The following is a 22,178-nucleotide window of genomic DNA, read 5'->3' on the forward strand; positions in this document are numbered from 1 at the left end:
GCATTCTGAATCACTGGATTTCCATAACACTGAGTTCTTTCACTGTTTGAATCCAGAGTTTATACAGACTTTGGCTTTTGCCCCTAGTGTGCTTTCTTCAAAGTTGGTTCCTATCAGTAAACTTTTGGTTCACAAAGGTTTCTTCAGAGCCTTTAAAGTTTCTTAAAATAATGAATTAAACAACCCAGAATTCAATTCAATGGGGCTGTCAGGTTCCATTCAGCTGAATTTTAGCTCTTAAAAGCTAGGAAGCATTTACCGACTTCTGAGTTGCTAAGCAGGGTCAAATTTCAAACATGATTAATGCAGCCTTGAAAGAGATAACTTAACTGGAACTTGTTAAATGCAATTCTTATATGGTTCTCATCTGGACCAGTTCAGTTATTTCACAGAAAACATTAGAACATAGTAGCACTTCCAGAACATAAGCTGGTAAAACCTCTGGGGTTCCCTACATCACTGAAGTTTCTTGGCAAACATTCTGTGTGCTTTGGACAAGAAGTCTAAACAGCATACTTAAAACCAACTCTCCTTTTCCCTTGCTTTATATTTTGCACAGAACCATGTACAAGACCATGACTCTGACTAGGAGGTGTATTACTGCGACTGTGAAAATCTTAAAGACAGATATACATGCTGACATTACACATCAACCCTTTCACTTGTGCTCAGACAAACTCCTAGTTTTACTTTCCAGTTTCTTCTGACACAAATTAGGTAAAACCATCGCCCTTGGTAAAGAAGTCAGAGCTCAGTCTGCATGGACATTGTTTCTTTGTCATGGTTGCACGAACTTCTTTAAGTTAAAAAATAAATGCTTAGGACATCTTATATAAAGGGTCTTATACCTTAAAGAAAAAGTAAGCATTCACATGTTTTTACTATTGAATTTTTTGGGGTAATTATTTTCAGATCTGCAGAGATAATCTCTTGCTTCACATGTTTTTTTCCATGCTAGGCTTCTTCAGTGATCTACAATGCCTATTTCCTGCTTCCATAAAGACCAACTGTACCACTGAAGCCTGACTGAAGCCTCTAAGGATCTTGAATCAGAAGCTTTGGGAGTAAGAATTAGTCAAAGGAATTGACTATACTTTGGCTCTAAATCTCTGTGGCATTTAAATGAATAAAGGAGAAGGAGCCATGAGGCTATCTTTCTGCAGTCTGTCTGACATGCTACAAGGACTCTTTGTTTCTGAGAACTGTGCTATTTGAAGACACCATTTTCATCTACAGACTTTTCAGTCCTTCTGAGAACAAGCTATTATTGAAATCAAACAATTTTTCCTACCTTTTCGAAGACTTTTGCTATAGGCAGGCATGGTTAATAGTGTCTAAATAAACAGGACTTGTAAGAAGCACCAGTATATAAAATCAATCAAGCTTAAAATTGAATGGTTACACCTTTACCATTTGGACAGTCTTGCAAAAGTTTAAAAAAGCAGCTTATTTCTGTGTCATTTTAAAATGTTGTCAGCAACTGAAGCTAAAGAAGAAATCATCCTGCTGTAAGTTCAACTAAACATCTTCACAAAGGGTTTGCTGCAGTTTAAAACCATACTTTTGATTAAATCAGAAGATACTTTTTCTGTAGGCAAGGATTTTAGAAGGACCTTTCAATTTTTTTATTTTAGCACTATAATTTTCCATTTTTTTCAAGTATCATAAGCTTATATTGATCTAAATGTAACATAAATGACAGTTTAATGCAGCTGATAAGACTGTTTTAAAACCCTGGAACATTTCTATTTACTGCTATTTCTATTCTTTGAGAAGGGCTTGTAAGCCCTGTGAAATACAGAATGCAGATATACAGCAGTATGTTTCAAATGGAAAGTTATTACAATCTTTGCTGTCTTAAGCATATTAAATGTGGAGACAACTACAAGTCTGCATTTTCAGAAGCTCTGAAAGCTTCTGTACATAAGACATGGAAATACTTTACTACTATCAACTATTACCTATACATAATTGACTTAGCTGATTATATGCACTTGCAACAATATTAGAAAAATGTATGCCCACGTGCTTATAAGTGGCAAGTGATGTGAAACCCTTTGAAACTGAGTACCAGAGTAAGTGGAAAAAGACAGTTTCCTTGTCTAATTAAAATGAACACAGTTTGGCAGGATCAGAAGCTTAATTGCAGACTCTCATAACAGTTTATTGCAGCAAACAATTTGGTACTGTAAAGAATGTGGCAACAAAAGGAACTCACCCTGTAAACAGTGATGTTCAGAACATGTAACGTTTAACCACAAGTTCAGGGCATCCAGTAAAAAAGCTTGTCAGTGAAGGGGGTGAAGTTAGCATCACCCCCATGTCCCATTCATTTCACATAACATCCCAGAGAAGCTTTTCTGGGACCACAAGCATAAGCAGAGAATAGAGCAGGAGGCAGAACAGCAACAGCTGTGGCAGCTGGATTCAGTATCGGGCTTAGATTCAATAGCAGGAGTGGAGAAACAGTGAGAGTCAAACTGAGATAAAAACACTTAAGCCCCACTACCCATTCCTCACCAGGGAAAGGACTGACAGTGTGCAGCCATCAAAAATTACTTCTGGCAGCTTGAAGGAATGTGAGGCTTGAAACGGGAGGGGTTATTCAAATGCGAGTGGTTAAATTCTTGCTGCAGGCTCAGCTCAAGAAAAAAACCAGCTCACATCAACACAGCAGACTTCAAATAAGACCATCATTTAAACCTATATTCCTAGGCTTTTATCTAGGTCCAGAGAAGCTAGGTAAGTTTACACTGATTTATAGCTCAGCTAGCATGAGACCAAATAGGATGTTACACAAAGGTGCAAAGACAGAGCTGAGGTAGTTTTGTCTTAAGTATTGTGTAACTTTGGCTGAATTACTTTTAAAATGTATTCCCAGACATAAATTATCTGTAAAACATACAGATAAAGCTAAGATATATTAATCTGAAATGTAATAAAATCATTTTGATTTTTTTTAAAAGAGGTTTTACCACAAAATGACATTGGCTATTTGGAACCAGAAGGATTGCACTTCCCCAGTGAAGAGGCAGTGCTCAGGGAAGCTGCTGCAGTGCACACAGCCTGGCCACAGCAGTGAGACTTGGACTCAGGCTCAAGTTCAGGATCCCTCTTTCTCTCAGAAACCCTCAGCTGAGATTCAGCAACACACTGAATTCTGTTTCCAAATTATTTTTCAAATAATTCTTGTCATTGAGGTTTGACAAGTTTGTATGTATAAATCCAAATTAAAACCTTGGATCTAGATTCACAACAGCCCACATTAAGCACACCAGGCAAACAAAAGTTGGGACACTGGTAACACATGGTTGTATTTTTCTCTAAGGAGAGGGATAATGTTTCACTTAATAATTAGAGACAGTTTTATCAACTGTAACCAATATATCCTCTTCTTTCTATCTCTTGCTCTTTTAAGCACTCTTGGTCCCTTCCATGCCTTACACCACACCGTCTCCCTCTGCACAATTTAGCTTACTGCTCACTACATCCTGGCTTTCATGGAAGGAAAGGGCATATCACAAAGTCAGGCTGTAGTTTTTACAGGAATTTCCTGGTTTGCATGTTATGTCCATAAATGTTTTGGTTTTTTTTTTTGTTTTGTTTTGTTTCTTTTTGTTATCTCTTCTGGGGTATTAATAATAGCACTGAATGGAGCCTAATAAAAGTGAAGAACATTGTCAGCTCTGGCTGTGGCAAAGCGCTTCAGTGTTCTAGTTTTGTGCTGAAGAAATCTGCTCCAATGGAACTGAAATGAGTCATTAATTTGTCTCACAGTGGCCATGCCAAAGGCTATCAGGTAGTAATCCCACCAAACTATACTGGGGTTCAATTGCAATGGGTTGCTACAAAATACCTTTTGTGGTCTGTTTCCAGTAATCTGGCATCAGCACTAAAAACTTTTATTGTTCAATTTACAGCACTTACTACCTGCTATGTTGTGGATCCAGTCTTCCTTTGAGCATGTAAATGAACACACACATAAATAATGGAGTTCACCAGACAGAGCATATATCCTGTAAATTACTAATTAAATATTTAAAACAGATGTAGCTAGCAACCCTGAAGAAAAATCATATTGAATCAGATGGGGGAGTAAACCACTAAGCAATACAAAAATGCAGAATGATTCTTCAGAATATCTCCCACTGCAAAATAATTGAGATTTAATAGAAAATTGTATCTTTCCCATAGTTTTATTTTACCATGTTGTCAATCTGTATAGTAGAGGTGTGATTTTCTGCTGAAGGTTCAAAAGGCTAGAGAAGTATAATTGTTTCCTGTGAGATTTTTTTTTCACAGTAGAATGTAGGGGTTTTTTTTTAATTGTCTGGTAGTTTCTGTGTATCTGAGATTCTGTTTTATTTGATTGAATCACCATGAATGGAATTCATAGGTTGGAAGACAGAAAAAATAATATTATGCATTTCTATCTTTCACCCAAAGATCTGAAAGTATTTTACAATCATTAATGGATAAAAATATTACAATGACATTTTGAAAAAGGAAGAATTTGGCAGAATAAAACTGGAACATTGAAAGGCTAAATGGTTTTACACAAAAGAAGAAAATGGACAAGAAGCAGGGATTCTTATTCATGGCTCTGTTTGCAGCCACAAAGTCAAATCTTCTGGGACTGTATGTAGAGTCGTTTAAAAAAAAAGATACTGTGGATTTTTTTGGTCAGATAGTCCAGAAGCATAAGGTTACAAAAGTAAACCTGCAAAGATACTATGTTTGCAGTTTCTCAAACTGAGTATGTGAGGAAGGCGGAGGGGGGCTGGGGTAGAAACAGCAGGGCAGGGAGGGAACGGGCAATGACTGAAAAGGACAAGAAGCAGCTTTGTCAAATTAAGAAATTGATTTTTCTCTAAGGAATGTGAAGTTTAATTTATGCCCATGCCTCTATCAGATTGCATGTTTGTAAAAAGCCCAACAGGTTTGCATCCTTGACAAACAAGTCCCCTTTTGAATGATTTAAGAGGCCGAAAGAGAAAACAAACTTTCCTCCAGTTTCTTCCTATGCCACTCACCACTAATCTGCTGGGAGCACTGCAGGGAGAAGACAGAGGCCATAAAGAGACTTTTTGGATGCAAGTGTGTCAGTTATGGTCCAGGTTCTGCTTATCGTTAAGAAATATAACAATTTTCGTGTTTAGCAGGCACTGGACAGAAACTAGGAACTCATTTTGCCTTTACCCTTTTGAGCAGTCACAGCAAAGCCCCCCGGCAATTGTTGTTCTAATCAGCTCTGTGAAATTGATCTGGACATGTAAGTCTCTAAATCTTATTTTCAGTCTCAGATATTTTGGTCGAACTCTAATTAAGTACATCAAATGGGAAAGCTGCTGATCCCTTTCCTCATGAAGACACACCAAAAAAGCCATTGTTTGTTCTAATTCTGTTAGGAGCATAGATGCTTTCCCACTTTTGCCCTGTTGTCTTTTATTATCCACTTCCCTGCCATAGTACTTGGCTTCTGAATTCCTGGAGTGTGGATACTTTCTGTTGATGTCTAGAAAAAACTCCTTTATGTATACAACATATCTGTGAATTAGCAATGACGAAACAGTTTTGTTAGGACAGTTTTACTTCCTCTTAATCTTTCTCACTGAAGTGGCACAGATACATGCTTCTTTACTCCTTGTGTTACTCCATTTTCCCCCCCTATGCCTCTTTCTCCCTATTTCCAATCTGTTATCACTTTCCTACAGTGGAGCAAGAACCTTCACTTGATTTTGCCCCATGGTTTGCTTTCCATTCATATTCCTCTTCATCATTTCTCTTCCACATTCTACTACTTTCTTTCCCAGATCCTTTCCCTTCCAAATAGTTTCTTTTTGTCACTTTTAAATCTTCTCACCCCCCCTTTTGTTTTCTTTTTCTCTGTCCCCTTTGGTTGATGTCTTCACTCTGTTTCTCCCTCATCCTTTCCTCCTTTCATAGTCTCTAACAACTTTGAAGTTGACAGTTCTTCCTTCTTTCATCCTCTTTATTGTCTCTATACATTAACTCTTCTTTTATCACCCTTTTCTCCCAGGTGATTTTATCTTCCCTGTTGTCTGCTTTGCTTGTGGTCCTCTCACATTGCTGAGAGGAGTGGGTACACATTGCGTCTTTGTGTCAGTGAAGAAAAGTGTGTTGGGAAACCACACAGAATTTCTTGGTTGTCAATACTCGAGTCATTTTAATTGTCATGCACTCTTCCATTTTCACCAAAGTCCCTGTAAGCTTTATCACCGACTTCAAAAGGCACAGAACCAGGCTAGCACTGGGCACTTCTGAACATTGCATTAAGAGCTCATTTGAAGCTCATTTTAACTGATTCAAGAAGGAACATAAACTCTGTGGGACAGGTATGTGGATAACGAGTATTTCAGTGAATCTTCAGTCTATGGTATCATGTTCAAGGCTAAACCTGTGCTCTAGTCCTCACAAATACACTTACAAAAGCATGTGAATGCAGACCTCATGAATATCAAAGATTCATAAAAATGCATTGTAAGCCAAAAGTAATAAAAGAAGTTAAATTTAGATTCCTATGTTAATTATTTCCCTGTATGTACCCTAACTAGAAGGAATATTTAATCACACAAGTTTAGTTTTAGCAAAAGTGCTAAATATTGTTTTTTTTCATATGTAAAATCCTGCTAACATTTCTTACATAGCAGAATGCTACTGACACAACAGTCCTCAGTGGAAATGACAGCAAAATTTAAAATGCCAATTCACAGTAGCTAGAAAAGAAGGTGATTTGAGGAAATAGGAAGAGCCAGGGGAAAAAAAAAAGCCCTTTTGTGGTAGAATGGCAAAACGAGTGAATTGAGAAAAATCTTCTTTTAGTTTATTAATTGCTTTTTGGCATCGGATCCAGTGCAGTTCCAGCAGGAATGAGCAGGAGATCAGGGGATCCAGGCAAGGATCACCCTTGGTGGGGCACTACTGAGCCATCTCAGAAGGCACTGTGAGAAGTGGGAGCTGGACACTGGAAGGAAGTGCAGAATGGAAGGATTTGTCATTACCACTTTCACTGTGCAGTCTTTCTATCCATGAAGGAATGATGCCAGGGCAATGGAGTTAGTTCAGGCATGAGACTAAAATAATTTTGGCTCAGAGGCCTTGTGGAGTCACTTCAGTCTCTTCTATCTCTGCTGAGAGATTGCTGTGTCCCTGTCTTTTTGCCTCTAGAAATCCCTAGCAATTGAATGGTTCTAAACTGTGGATGTATGACAACATACTCTTCTCCTTAGCTGCTGGTATTATCTGCATTGCATTCCTGCATTTTTTGAACTGTGTGTGGGTGAGAAAGAACATGATATGTTTTTTTAATTACACTGAAATCCATTTTCCTATGAGCAGGCTAAAATGTATCATGCTGGCATTTAAAATATTGCTGTGCACTCGAATGCACAGATACACATGATGTATTTAACTTAATTATATTGCTGTAGGAAAAAAAAATCCTTGTGCCTTCAGTTACCACCTCTGCATCCTGCCTGTTCTGCTAGCAGCGAGGACTTCCCAGCTTCCCAGAAGCAAGCGCCATGACGTGCTGCCCGCTGTTCTCACATCTCACACCAGCATCTACCGCCTAACATGCCAGCTGCCAAAGGCATGGTGTGTGCCTAATGAGAAAGAGCTTCTGTGCATTACCGAGGGGGTGCTCCGTTCACAGGAGCTGCCAGGGGGAAGCTGTGAATCAGCTCTCTCCCTGGGCACCTTGCCCACACTTTCCCTCCTGCCAGCATTGCCTGCCTTGGAGGCAGCACCGGCCAGCTGCAGATCCCCTCCCAGCAGCAGAAAGCTCTTCCTAGCACCAGGGATGAATCAGTTCCAGCATATGCAAATTCAAATATTCATTCCAAACACCTCAGCCTTTGAAGATAGGATTCATTTTTATAGTGTGGGAATAACCTAGAATGATCAAGGGACACAGAAAAATGCAGAAGACAGACTTAAGAAAATATACCTTAAAACTACAAGCAAAGCCACATGAGTCTCCAAATAAAATCATAGAATCACAGAATTGTTTCAGTCAGAAAAGATCTCTAGGAACATCAAATCCAACCATCAACCTAATACCACCATGGCCACTAAATCATGTCCTGAAACGCCACATCTACACCACTTTTAAAACATCTTTAAGAGTGGTGACTCTGCCAACTCCCTGGGCAGCTTGATGTGATGCCTGACCAGTAAAAAAAATGTTTCCTAATATCCAACCTAAACCTCCCCTGTCACAATTTGAGGCCATTTCACTTGAAGTCCTATCACTTGATACTAGGGAGAAGAGACTGATCCCCACCTCACTACATCCTTCTTTTAGGTAGTTGTAGGAAACTATGATGTTTCTCCTCAGTCTCCTCTTCTCCAAGACTAAACAACCCCAGTTTCCTCAAAATATGTGTTCTCTAGCCTTTCACCAGCTTTGTTCCCTTTCTTTGGACACCACTGCAAGCCTGTGCTTGAAAATAACCAACCCACATGGGCTTATTTTCAGTAATTTTAGAAGAAGAAGAATGTCCTATTTCTGGTTGGTCTATTAATACAAGAACCACAAAGCCTCCCAGGAATATCTGCTACTCAGCTACCATACAGCAAGATTCATCCAGTCAGGATTTGCAGAACAGCCAGTGACATGATTTCTTTTCCTCCCTGCTTGTGGAACTAGGTCCAAGGGAAGCACTTGAAGACGACAGCATAGGCACAGCATTTCAGTATTCATCGCATTAAAAGGTGCCTTCAAAAGCTCATGCAACTGGCTTAAATTTTCTGTTTATAATGTAAATGGAAGTCTTACCACAAAATAAGGATACAATTAGATAATGGTTGGTCTGTATGATCTTAAAGGTCTTTTCCAACCAAGATGATTATCTGATTCTTTGAAAATTGATTTAAAAATAGTCCAAATCCTGACTACTTTGAAAATGCACTCCTTTCCCCTGATAAGAGGTCTACATTATGGTCAGTAGCCTGCTAGTTGCCTTGGACACCATAAAATTATCAACAGTATAATTTTTGAATTGTTGTCTCTATGTTGCTGTTTCTCTCATGCTTGACCTTGAATCCATTACTCCCCATAAATTTCCTGCAGTTTTGGGAGGACTTCAAAATCTATAAATCTGGACCACTCAAATCAGTTTACATCTCCCTAGGAAACACTGATTAAAGCTATCAAGTTAGGATTGGTAAAGGAAGGGGAAATAAATTAAGTGGCCTTAATCTCTTGGGAAGACACCTTAGAGAAGCCTTCCAGCACCTGAAGGGGACATACAGGAGAGTTGGAGAGGGACTGTTTACAAACACATGTAGCACTAGGACAAGAGGCAGTGATTTTGAGCAACTGGAGCAGGGTAGATTCAGATTGGACATTAGAAAGATATCCTTTACTATGAGAGTGGTAGAAAAATGGAACAAGTTGCCCAGGAAGGTGCTGGAGGCCTCATCGCTGGAGACATTCAAGGTCATTCTGGTGGGGGCTCTAAGCAACCTATCTATTTGCAGATGTCCCGGTATACTGTAGGGGGTTGGACTAGATGACCTTTAGAGATCCTTCCCAACTCAGTGCATTCTATGATTCTATGAAAACAGAATGTAAGTGAGGAAAAAAACTGCTGAGTGAGAAGAATGGAAAGAGTAAGAGCATGAAGATAGTCCAATTTTTATCTCCTCTTCAAAATATCCTATCTAATATTGATATGAAAGACTAAGTCTACAATATATTTTAAGCCTGATATAATTCAGAAAGAAGCATGAGTCCTGCTTCTAATGAGAGTTCTCAGCCTAGCATTAAGGCAAAGTCATAAATGAACAGGATTGTAAACAACTTTGAGTTACCTAGGAAATACATCACAGGCAACATGAAGGCTAAGAGGTTTGCAAAAAAACCCAAAACTCCAAACCAAACCAATTAAACAAAAAAACCCCAATGAAACCCCAAACAACCCCAAAGCCATTAGTATAATTCAAATGACAAAAAGTATAATGGTCTGGGTTTCTTTTCACTATTAACAGTTTTTTTCTCACACTCCTGTTTCAAAAGAGCAAACAGAGCAAAACAAAACAATTTTCAGTGCACATTGAGAAAGGTAATATGAGATAAAGATAATCGTAAAGTTGTAGAATGGTTTGGGTTGGAAGATACATTAAAGATAGTCTATTTCCAAACACCTGTATGGATGGAGACACCTCCCACTATAAAAGGTTGCTCAAGGCCCTGTCCAACCTAGCCTAGAACACTTCCAGGGAAGGGGCATACACAACTTTCCTGGGCAATCTGTTCCAGTGTCTCACTACCCTCATTGTAAAGCATTTATTCCTAATATTCAGTTTAAATCTACCCTCTTCCAGCTTAAAGCCACCCCTCCCCTTCCCGTCCTATCACTACAAGCCCTAGTAAAAAGTCCCTTCATGGCTTTCTTATAGGTCCTTTTAAGGTACTGGAAGGCTCCTGTAAGGTCTTCCCTGAGTCTTCACTTCTCCAAATAATAGTTTGGTAAAAAAAGTGTTCAGGCGACTCTTTGAATCTGAAGGCTGGTAGGTATGTTTTGTTCCAGGTGCATCACTGTGCTGTTGCAACATGAGGTTCCTGTACTGGATGGACATTTAAACCTATTTGTGCTGTTTGGGTTTCTAGCTGAAAACATGTGCCATCCAATAACAGGGACAGGCTGGATAAAGGGAGTGAACTCTCAAGACTTTCACTTTCTCAGACAGACAAAGCAGAGAGAATACTTTCTGTTTTGGAAGTGAAGAGTCAGCAGCAAAAGAGTAAAATTCTTCAGTTTTCATTTGATGACAACAAGCAGCTTTTTCCCTCTAGGCCTAAAAAACATTTGACAGAAGCCCAACTGAGGAAATGTGAAAATACTGAGCGTGAATTATATCAGTCTGGTCTAGTAACAAGGCTAAAGAACAGCACAGTGAAGGGAAATCAAATTCTGTTACTGATTTTCTGCGTGTCTAATTTTTGAAAACTCAGATTTGCTCTAATTCTTTGTGTGACTGACTTGAGACTCACGTTACGTCTACAATGAGTTTTAAGTATAACCTCACCATTCAGCTGAGCCATCAGGCCTGCAGTGTTAAGCAAAATTTAACTAAAACTCAAGGAAAACAAAAATCCTAGTTTGAGTCATGATCCTGTATGCAAGGCTTACAGGTTAGGCATGACTACAGAGCTATGCCACCCATACAAGTACACCATCCTACTGCTCTGAAGAAATCTCAGTGGTAGACAGTGGGTAGATAAGTCAGTCCTGAGGAAGCAATGCTTAGGAAGGTGTGTTGCAGAATGGTTACAAGGGCTGGCACACTTGATGCACAAAGATGAGAGCTGGCATGTTCAGCTCATTCTTATTAAGAAAAATGCAAGAAACCCTATGCTATCTGCAAATACCTAACCAGATGGTGTGATGAGAGCAAGGCAAAAGTTTTCTCAGTGTTGCACAGCTGCGAACAAGAGGTACTGGGGAAAAGGTTCAGTGTGGGAAAGCCCATTTTATTATAAATGGAAAATTACCATCAAGCTGGTAAAACACTGGAACAGGCTGTGGGAACTTTTAACCTTACAGATACTCAAAACCTAGCTGAACAAAGTCCTGGGCAACCTGCTCCAATTACTTGATTTAAACAGAAGTTTGGACAGGGTAACATTTGGAGGTCCCTACTTACATGTTCTTATTATTCTGTAATACATCTTAAAAGCTGTATCAAAGAATAAACAGCTTAGCCTCCTACTGGCACTACAGATAGATACATGTAGAGACCTTACTGCTCTCTACAACTATCTGAAAGGAGGTTGTAGTGAGGTAGTTGTTGGTCTCTTCTCCCTAGTAACTAGTAATAAAGCAAGAGCAAATAACCTCAAGTTGTGTTAGGGAGGTTTACATTCATATTAGGAAAAATAAATCTTTACTGAAACAGTGGCCAAGCATTGGAATAGGCTACCTAGAGAGGTGGTGGACTCAGCATCCTTGGAGGTGTTCAAAGACTGTGTAAACATGCACTTTTGGACATGGTTTAGTGGGCATGGAGGTGTTTGGTTGATGGATGGACTTGATTATCTTAGAGGTCTTTTCAACCTTAATGATTCTATGACTCCATTATTCCCAGCAAGCCCTTTTATTGTACTTGATTTCGATGTTTTCTTGATAGTTCAAGTTCAAAAGTCAGCCAACTCCTTTGTATAGTTGCATATATTCAGAATATTATGTATTCTTTGTATTTGTAGATTTTCTTCTCAACAATTGGCAATGATGACCTTGAAGTCCAGTTTGCAGAATTAATACACGCTTAGAAATTCTCAGTGAGGTAGACCAAGTGGATCACACCAAATGTTCTGATCAGTCAGAGGGACTATGTGCCTGAAGAAAAGACTGGATGAGGCACTCGGTGCCATGGTCTAGTTGACTGGATGGGGCTGGGTGCTAGGTTGGACTGGATGATCTTGGCGGTCTCTTCCAACCTGGTTGATTCTATGATTCTATGAAATAATACTCCCAGTTTCTAGTCTGAGCAACTGTCTGCCTCTGCTTCTGATTTTTCTTCCCTCTCCTGAAAGGATGTTGCAGCTGTCTGAGTAGTAGCATAAGAAATAACTGAGCTTTTAGTATGGTATTCAATAACCTGAAATTGGAGCTATTTCACCCAAACCTGTCAGATTGTATGAGGCAGTTAGCACATTATGTGAACAAAGGAGACATCCCTTTGGTGAGGGCAGGAAGCTCCAATAAGACCATTAAAACCTTTCCAAGGTAAACTATTCCTTCTTGTGCTGGAATCCAAGACTGTATTGAACAGCACTTAAGCAATAATTCCAACTTCAGAAGAATGTTCCAGGGTATCATTAAGTCAAGCTCTTGAAAATGAATTGTGCTTTTTATCATCATGGGATATGCCTCGGTGTCTTTTTTCCCTTTGGCCCTCCTTATTTTCTCCTTAAAGTGAACAAAGGCAGAAAGCCCACGCTCTTGGACAATTTCTGCAACTCCCACAAGATTAGATAGTGCAAGCTTGGTTCATATCGTAAACATTTCATGAAAGAGCCACTTTAACGTCACTGTCTAATAGCCGCAGGATTCGTTTCCTAAACGGCTGTGCAGAGTGCTGGAGAGGCCAGAGGCTATAGAGGGGGATAAATGGCTGTGCAGCACAATGGCATGGTGAGACTGCTCACACAAAACACTTTGCTCACCGTTGGAAATGCAGGCAGAGAGGGAAAGTGCTCATGCTCTGTTATCCCTTATGGCTCCAAGCTCTTACACATGTCAGAATTTGAAAAGCAGCCTTGAGTGAATGGCTGACAACTTTGCCTTGCATGATTTTAATAACAAAACAGGTTTCATAGAATTTCTAAGGTTGGAAAAGACCTCTAAGACCACTGAGTCCAAACACTAAACTGTGTCCTGAAGTTCCACAGCTACCCTTTTGTTTCTTTTTAGCACCTCCAGGGATGGAGACTCCACCACATCTTTGGGTAACCTGTTGTAATTTCTAACCACTCTTTCAGTAAAGAATTTTTTCCTAGTATGCAATCAAAACCTCCCCGGCACAATTTCAGGCTATTTCTTCTTGTTTTATTGCTAGTTACCTGGTGGGGAAGAGACCAACACAAACTTCACTACACTCTCCTTTCAGGTAACTGTAGAGAAGGTGCCCTCAGTCTTTTCCAGACTAAACAATCCCAGTTCCTTCACTCAGTTCTCCAAACCTTTCACAGGCTTCACTGACCCTCTCTGGGACATGCTCCAGCAACACAATGTCCTTGTAGTGAGAGGCCCAAAATTAAGCTCAGTATTTGATGTGTGGCCTCACCAATGCTGTCTTTTTGTCTCCTGTTTTTTTAAATCAATACAGTTTTTTTCCCAAATCATTTGTTGTGCTTGTGTGCCAAATAGCCCTGAACATTATTTACTGCTCCTTACCCTGACTTCTAGTTCACTCAGTTAGCATTGGTACAGACCTCATGCAAACTTTGATTAATACTTTCTTTTTTGCAGGTTGGTTTCTACTTTCAGAGTAAAAGTTTAAATCTTCTGTGCAACCTCTGACAAAATATTTGTCAAAAAATTCTATCCTCAAAAACGTTTCTGCTAATTAACTGCCCCCTGACAAGGATTTCAGAGAATAATACATGGGGCAGGAACATAACCGAGATGCACATTCTCTGTCTTGATGAGCTCAGAGGCTGTGATTCTCAGCAACAAATAACATCAAAGCAGAAGAGTGTCTAAGGGATAGGCAGAATTCCTCTCTCAGCATCCACTCAGCCATAGGAAAACAACTAATTTGAAGATGAACATAGCATCTGGAATGACATGGATTTCAGGGGCGGAACAGTTGGTTGATAAGAAATTGGCCTGATGATTGCACTTAAAGAGTAATGGTCAATGGCCTGATGTCTGAATGGACACAAGAGAAGAATAATGTTCCTTAGAGGTTAGTATTGGGACCAGTGATGTTTAACATCTTTGTTAGAGATACGAGCATCAGGATCAAGGCACCTTCCACAAGTTTGCTGACAGCACCAAGCTGTGTGGTGCAGTTGATGCACTGGAGGAAAGAGATGGCATATAGAGGGACCAGGACAGGCTTGACAGTTGGGCTAGTGCCAGCCTCTTGAAGTTCAACAAAGCCAAGCATAAAGTCCTACGTCTCGGTCAGAGCAATCCCAAGCACAAAGACAAGCTGGGTGGAGAATGGATAAAAATCACAGAATCACAGTCCTGAGAAGGACTTGGGGATGCTGGTTGATGAGGAGCTCAGCATGAGCTGGCAGTGTACACCTGTAGCCCAGAAAGCCAATCATGTCCTGGGCTGCATCTAAAGAAAAGCAACCAGCAGGTTGAAGGAGGGGATCTTCACTCTTGTGAAACCTCATTTGGAGCACAGTGTCCAGCTCTTGAGCCCCTAATACAAGAAGGATATGGAAGTGTTACAGCAACTCTGGAGGAGGGCTGGAGCACCCCTCCCATAAAAGCAGTCTGGGAGAGGTGGGGTTATTCAGCCTGAAGAAGAAAAGATTCCAAGGAGACCTATACCACCCTTCCATTTGAAAGGGACTTACAGGAGAGCCAGGGAGGGACTTTTTATGAAGGCATGTAGCAAGAGGATGAGGGCTAACACCTTCAAATTGAAAGAAGTCAGATTTAGATTAGACATTACAATTAAATTCTTCATGTGAGGATGGTGAGGCACTGGAAGAGGTTGCACAGAGAAGCTGTGGAGGCTTTAAGGCTGGAAGTGTTCAAAGCCAGGTTGGATCAGACCTTGAGCAACCTGGTGTAGTAGTAGGTGTCCCTGCCCATGACAGAAGGGTTAGAACTTTAAGGTTACTTCCAACCCAAGCCATTCTATGACGTTGGTACGGTCAGTCAGATGAAAGACTGAAACAAGTTACCCAGCAAGCTACATCTTACACAAAGGTTGCCACTTCCCACTACTCACTGTTGTAGATAGGAGGCAGTGTCTTTAGAAACTGCCATTTTCCTTTTGTTTTGTTTTTATGGTGAGGGAAATTCATAAGAAAAAAATACCCTTTGGATAAATATCTTAATTCATTGCATTTACTTTATCTTTTAATGGAAATTATTGACATAAACAGACAGAAAAACAAAATGGTGTGTTTTTTAATTTTAAAGACAATCCCACTGCCTTGAAATTATGTTCTTTAAACTTTAAAATACACCAAAATTATTTGTGAGATCATTCTTGATTATGTAAGTTTTTATATGAAGACCCCAAAAGTATTTTGTCTGTAGCACATCAACAAGAATTTTTGGAAAATATTCAGAGGTATATGGTCCTGACATCTGCACTTATTACTCATGTGTGAATCAGTAACATTTATGCATTAATACCAATGTTTGAAAATATTGAATTAAAATCGGGATAACTATGGTTAAAACATTGTGTTCTGGACACAGGTTTTGCTTACATATGCATCAAATGCTACTTATTTTTAATCTATAGAGGTCTATTGTATTAATTAACAAAAGGTAAGAACTTTCTTACCATTGACTAGCTAAAAAAAAAATGTGTTTTTCTTCTAAAACAAGTGAGGACAGAGCTCTGTCTATGACAGTATCAACCTGAAGCATGGAGTGAAAATTCTGCTTGAAAAGTTATGCCTGGAATTTGGCTTTGTAATATTGTTACCATTAAAAACCCAGGGAAAGCTTTTCATAGCTACAGGACAAGATGTCACACCCAAAACCAGCTAGAGATGGTTGGAAGTTTTCCATTGGCTTAAGAATTCTTTGGATCAGGTTCAGGAAAGATTTAAAACCATTGAAAGTCTTTTTCTGTGAATGGGAGTATTAAGGATTAAACCTTTTCTGGCTTAAAAAGATAAAATAAGAAAAAAAACTCCACTTCATTCTATTCTTTCAGTTTCTTCACCTGAAGTCACAACGGGAGTACTGAGTGTTACTCAACAAGAAGGCCCTTGACCCTCCTTCATTACACCTATACTTGTGGAACATACTTACACTTTCCTGACAGATGTTTCTCGATTAGGGCATCAGAGGAAAACAAATCATCACCTACAATGGTTCCTGGAGAAGCCTTGAGGAGAAACTCATAATCCATATATATATTTTTTTTAATGATTCAAATTCTTTACATATTAATTTTTATGATTTCCCTGGGGGGGTTTGTACATATTTTGTTCATAACTCTTATTCATAGGAACAAACATAGTGATTTATCTCTGCAGTGTCCAGCATACCAAATATTTACAGCTTTAAAATCAAAACTCATTTGTGAAATGCACAGCAGTTAAATCATCAGATATTGAATTCACTCCCTTCTAAAGAATAACTCTGGTATTTAAAAGAAAAATACATAAATATTTGCAGAGATGACCAAGAAGCTTTTTTTGATTTTTATATCTATTATCTGGAGCAGGTTGCCCTCAGAGGCAGTGGAGGCCCCATCTGTGAAGACGTTCAAGATCACGCTTGATGGGGCTCTGAGCAGCCTGCTCGAATTGGGGATGGTCCTGCTGATTACAGAGGGGTTGGACTAGATGACCTCCAGATGTCCCTTCCAACCCAGTCCATTCTCTGATTATATGTCTACCTCATGGCTAAATTATAGATTTAGATCATTAAGAATATTCAAGAAAGGTGCCAGACTGACTGGCTTGAAAAAAATAATTCTTTACCTATATATAACAAAATAAAGGGAGGGAAAGGAAAATTAAAAGAAAAAGAAGAAAAAGGCTATGTCTTGGTTTCCTCATAAATGGCATCCTTAAGATTTGATTCCTCTCCTACTTGATAAAAGTGCTCCAGTATGTAACATCTTTTGAATAAATTATATTTATAGTTCTTTAAAGCTGCTCAGATGCTTTATAATGGCATTTTCATTTATTTGCAGTTTGAAAACTTGGAAACCAGATTCTGTTCTCTGTGTGCTGTTAACTTTGAAGCCTGAAGATGGCATTTTAAATATCACTCAACTACAACTGATCATTTTAATGAAATTTTGTATATAGTACAATTCCAAAAGTCTCATCTTAAATGTTGTCTAGATTTAACTTTTTTCAAGGGTCTGTCTTTTATTTTTTTTTTTTTAACAACAGTAATAATGTCCTTATACTGCAGTCCTCATTTGCCTCTTGTTTATTACAGAAAAGATACTGCTGGAGCTGAGTGCAGTGGAAGCAGAGTCAAGCATACAAAAATAATTAATGATGGCCAGTGTTAAAATAATCCTCAAAATCTAAGGCTGTTTCACACAGTGTACACCAAATGAGCCCATGCTGAAAGAGTACAGTGTCGTTATCTGTGAAAGGAGAGAAATCAGCAAACTTTGAAGCAGTGGACATTCTGTGTGTATTAGGGAAGAGAGGGGTTTTTACATGCAGATGAGCAAATGTAAATTGCATTTACTGGGAATATGAAAAATATTGTAAAAGATTACAATGAGGTGTGAGGCGTATGGGATAGTTTAGAGATATAAAAACATCAATATAGGTACTACAGTGTTGCAAAAAATGTGTGCCACATAAAGTACCAATAGCACTTTAAAAATAAAGAGGTGAGTTTAACTTCATGGCAAAATCAGATGTTACTGTGCAGATAGAGACACCAAGTAATTAAGTTAGAAACTGGTCAGTTTAAGAAACCAAACAATGCAAGGGATTTTATAACTTCAAAAGATAAAAAGAAGGCAATCGAACATGAATGCTAACCCAAGACAGTGGCTGAGGGCATCTGCCCAGATCATCACTGCTGTATCTTGGCATAACTCCACTGAAGGCAATGGAGCTATGCTAATTTACACCAACTGAGGATCCAGACAATCATATTTAAGACTTCAAGTGACATAACTTTTATTTTGAGGTATATTTCAAAGGGTTTTGGCAAGTCTGACCAAACACAGAAAGTGCAAAAAGACTACACTTTTCATTTCCCTTTTAGCAGCTGTATACTTTATGCAACTTCCCACGGGGATTGCCTCAGCACTTGGGATATACCACAGCATCATGTTGCAGATCTTTGTAGATCTGGATGGAATGAGCAGTTGGTTATGATCTTTTGATTTGAAGCAAAAATGACCAACATCACAATGGGAGTTCGCACAATAACCAAATTGTGCCAAAGAAAAGACCCTTGACTATGAGTAAATGCCAGGCTGAATGAGATTAAGTAAGTAGAATACATTCAATGACAAGGAAGTATGACCAAATTGAAGGAAGGCAGAGGCAACTGTACAAATGGAAAGACTTCAAGACAAGGTCTTAGCGAGATTCATTGGGCATGTTAACATAACTAAGCAAATTCATTGATTCTCTCAGAATAGCTTCTTAGGGACTGCACAGAATGGCACTGGAATGACTCACAAGGAAAGTTTTGAAAACTAAAATGAACTGTCAAATAAAACTTCAGACTGAGATATTTGGTGTTTGGTGAGGACTTTAGGAGCTAAGGGCTGTATCTTCAAAACGGCCTGAGTTGTTTTTGCAGACACTGAATTCCACTTTCAAAGCTAGGCGTATAGAAGTTGCAAGGATGTGGATACTCAGTATTTAGATTTTTTCTGAAAACAAAGTTTGGACTTCTAAGTCACACAGTTTGTTTTGGAAAAAACTCTAATTTGGTGAACATTCATCTGAATTGTGACTCTTTCAAGTGATAGCTAACTGGCAAATGGCTTTTAACATTGATTTAAAATCCAAACACTAAAAAATGTACAGCTCACAATCTCGTTTGTTTTATATAATTCAGTACATACAGAAAGAGACCATAAATTACATGGGTATTGTAAAAGCCACTATACAAATGAAGCCTCTAATTTCAGAGCATTTCATGGTACTGCAAATTAACTAAGGGCCTGATTCTGCAAGGTGCTTCATGCAAACAGTTTCATGCCTGCATGGAACAGTTCACAGCATCAGAGGTAGGTACTGATACGCAGATGACTTTTAAGGAGCTTTTTAGAGAGAACATGCTTTTGTGACTAGTCTCAGTAATGAAAACAATGATAAAGGGTATTAGGTAAACAGAACTCAAGTGTTTTCCATTTTGGAGACAAAAGTTGACAAACTTAAGTGAGAAAAATGGGATGACTCAACCTTACCAGAGTCCGAATGAGTTATTCTAATAGAAAAAAGCCCAGTCACTTCCATATGTAAAAGTTATTGCGACTACAGAGATGAGGTTGCTGCAGATGATGGGTTTCTATACAAAGGACATTATCATAACACCACACAACATGAGGTTGGAAATGCTAGGTATAACCTACAGTGCCCATTTGAGTATTGAGAAGTGCAGGAACAGAGCCCAAGGTGTTCTGTTCTGGCCAGGCATGCATGCTGCCATCAAAGATAAGGTATCCAAGTGGAAATCTGCAATAAATACAGGAAACAAAAATGCAAAAAAAACCCACTGAAACCACATGAGATTCCTGATTTCACTTGGCCCAAGGATCTAGTTGAACCAAATGGGAAAGGTTCCTATTGGGGATCTATGTTCCTTAGTTTTGTTTTTAATAATTTAAATTAGACTTGCACACTAACTTTCAATTTAATAATACATTAAAGCCTGCAGTTTGTTTCACCATAACATTGCAGGTATGTTAATAATGCACTACAGCTTACAAATGACTCACTCTAGTAATTTTTAACATTACTCCAAATACATCATCCCTGGTCCTTGCAATCACATTTTGTAAATAAGTTACCTAAAACATCAAGGAACTTTAAAAAAGCATCTGTAGATTCAAAGGATACATACTTTGCATCAAAGGAATATTTCATTGTAACACAAGATTACTTACTAGACTCAACAACCTCAGTATTGAAGAACAACTGCAATGACAAATTCCAGTAAGTTTTCCATTTAGGAAAAGGGGGTGGGGTGGGAAACAGAGAAAACCAAAAAAGAGGACAAACAACAGGGGTAAAAAAAAGTGATAATAAGAATGGAAATGGTTATTCCTTTTGTAAAAGAGTAATTTTATAAGAGAATCAGTGAATGAAAACTGTATAATGTAGAGGAGTACAGATGTGATCTCAGTAGGAATAGGGAAGGCGAGTAAAGGGAAGGTAAGCCAAGGCATGGCAAGGAAAGGGAAGGCAAGGCAGGGTAAAGGATAATACTCCTGTGCAGATGAAGCAACAAGTGTACGTCCAGGTACCGAACATCAGAAACACCTCAAATGGCAAACACAAAATGTAGATGGAGAAATCACTTCAGCAGCTAAACAGCTCTCTACAGAAATAACTGGTTTGAGTATCGAAAAAGTGAGTGCACAGTGGGACATTTACCAAAAGCTAAAGATAGGTACCAATCAACCCCTGAGAATAATCTGGTTATATATCTGAAAAAAGGGACTACCTCCATGGTGTTTTACTGATGCATCCAATTAATTTTCATTTCTTATTTTTAATTCTGTATTTGGAGTAGGCTTATTTTTTTGCCAGATGACTAAAGTGAGGAAGGAAATGCTATTTTTATCTTGTACTATTTTATTTTATATATCCATCAGAATAAAAATAGCAAGTTCCTTCATTTCATTCTTCTCATTTGCTCACCAATAAAAAGTGAGTATTAGACATCATATGAACATGGAAGAATTTCCCTAAAAGTATAACATAAGGATTCCCTGATTCCCTATCTATCTAGAAAACAGTGTACTGCATGGAGTTGATCTTCCTGAGGAGGTATGGTTAACAGGGAGAGCTTTGGTGAAGCTTACTTTTTCATAAGAACTGAATAGAAGACACTGTTAGAAATGACACATCTGGCAACGGGGAGACAAGGATAAAAGAGAAAGAGTGACCACCAACAATGTGGAAATTAGGGCAGAGTGACACGGAAAGAAGAAGGTGGCACAGAAATTCCAGCTCTTTAGTGTGGAAAATATGCAAAAATAGACCAAGCTTCTCAATTTGAGTTAAGAAGAGATGGAGTTAAGAAGAGATGTGGAAAAGAAAAGCTCTCAGGCTTCATTGTAGAGAGGAAAATGAGACTGTACTCCTCCCTTTAAATGTCCTCCATAGTAGACTACCCAAAGATGTCCACCGTGGAAAACAAGGATGTGCAAAATCTACATAGAGACACAGGTACTTTGGGACTAAAGGACTGGGCATATTAGCACCATATAAGATAAGCACCCAAACTTGGAGGCACCTGTTTGACCTGCAAATCTTTTTGAATTTCAGATTCTTTATTATAAACACTAACAGGATTTTCTGGCAGAAAACTGACCCAAAGGAACAAGGATATGTGTTGACAATCTGACAGACAGTGCCACTGCAGACCAAGCTAATAGTTACCTACAATCTTTGAAACACTATGATCAATTTTACATCAAAGTGACACTAGTAGAACTGAGTTTGTCATTTGCTGGGAGCCTCTGGTACCCAAGTTCCTTAGTTACCGTGTTGATAGTACATTAAGTAGAAATATTCTCAGTGATTATGCTGCATTTTGTCTAGGATTGATTGACTACTAATCAAAATGTGCCCTTTTAAAAATAGCAATTAATTATAGTACTGTTTTATTTTAATTTAATTCTGAATAAGATTTAAAGTGCTTCAAATTGTTGCTTTTTATGTAGTATTTATAATTCTACAATGGGATTAGAGAAGTAAATGTAACTGTAGGAAAAATCTCCTATGATAAGGAGTAAATAAAGAAAATTGATATGAAAAAGCCCCTAAGGAA

General features: G+C 38.7%; 1 protein-coding gene across 21 annotated transcripts in view; it reads right to left on the reverse strand.

The window, feature by feature from the left end:
- The window catches only part of MYT1L (myelin transcription factor 1 like), a 322,031-nt gene that overhangs the window by 27,164 nt on the left and 272,689 nt on the right, over nt 1-22,178 (reverse strand). The window lies entirely within an intron of this gene.

This window comes from Pogoniulus pusillus, chromosome 7 (genome assembly GCF_015220805.1).
Source record: "Pogoniulus pusillus isolate bPogPus1 chromosome 7, bPogPus1.pri, whole genome shotgun sequence".
NCBI lineage: Eukaryota > Metazoa > Chordata > Aves > Piciformes > Lybiidae > Pogoniulus > Pogoniulus pusillus.